At 55.2% G+C, this 863-nt stretch overlaps 1 protein-coding gene across 1 annotated transcript in view; it reads left to right on the plus strand.

Annotated features, from left to right (window-relative positions):
- Window positions 1-863, plus strand: part of LOC103611412 (RNA polymerase II subunit A) — a gene marked incomplete at its 5' end in the record, with an annotated part of 39,592 nt that overhangs the window by 17,700 nt on the left and 21,029 nt on the right. The window lies entirely within an intron of this gene.

The raw sequence follows: 863 nt of genomic DNA on the forward strand, positions 1-863 counted from the left end.
GGGGGATTTGGGGTCTCCAGTGGCCTCCCAAGAAGGTTCTGGGGGGATTTGGGACCCCTTTGATCCCCAAGAAGGTTCTGGTGGGATTTGGGACTTCTTTGACCCCCCAAGAAGGTTCTGGGGGGATTTGGGGTCTCCAGTGATCCCTCAAGAAGGTTCTGAGGGGGTTTGGGACCCCTTTGATCCCCCAAGAAGGTTCTGGAGGGATTTGGGACCTCTTTGACCTCCTAAGAAGGTTCTGGGGGGATTTGGGGTCTCCAGTGACCTCCCAAGAAGGTTCTGGGGGGATTTGGGACCCCTTTGATCCCCAAGAAGGTTCTGGAGGGATTTGGGACCTCTTTGACCTCCTAAGAAGGTTCTGGGGGGATTTGGGACCTCTTTGACCTCCTAAGAAGGTTCTGGGGGGATTTGGGACCTCTTTGACCTCCTAAGAAGGTTCTGGAGGGACTTGAGGGCACCAGGAAGGTTTTGAGGACCCTCAGGAAGGTTCTGGAGGTGCTTGGACCTCAAGAAAGCCCTGGGGGACTGGGAGGACCCCCAAGAAAGTTCTGAGGGGTATTTCGGCTCCCTCGGGAAGGTTCTGGAAGTTCATGGGGTCCCTCAGGAAGCTTTGGTGGGTTTGGGGTTGCTCAGGAGGGTTCTGGAGATCCTTGAGGACCTCAGGAAAGTTCTGGGGGTTCTTGAGGACCTCAGGAAGCTGAGATGGGTTTGGAGTCCCTCAGGAAGGTCCTTGAGTTGCCCAGGAAGGTTCTGGAGGTACTTAAACTCTCCAAGAAGGTTCTCGAGGTTCTTGAGTCCCTCAGGAAGCTCTGATGGGTTTGGGGTCCTTCAGGAAGGTTCTGGAGGTTCTTGAGGACCTCAGG

Source organism: Corvus brachyrhynchos, unplaced genomic scaffold (genome assembly GCF_000691975.1).
Source record: "Corvus brachyrhynchos isolate BGI_N302 unplaced genomic scaffold, ASM69197v1 scaffold1290, whole genome shotgun sequence".
Classification (NCBI taxonomy): domain Eukaryota; kingdom Metazoa; phylum Chordata; class Aves; order Passeriformes; family Corvidae; genus Corvus; species Corvus brachyrhynchos.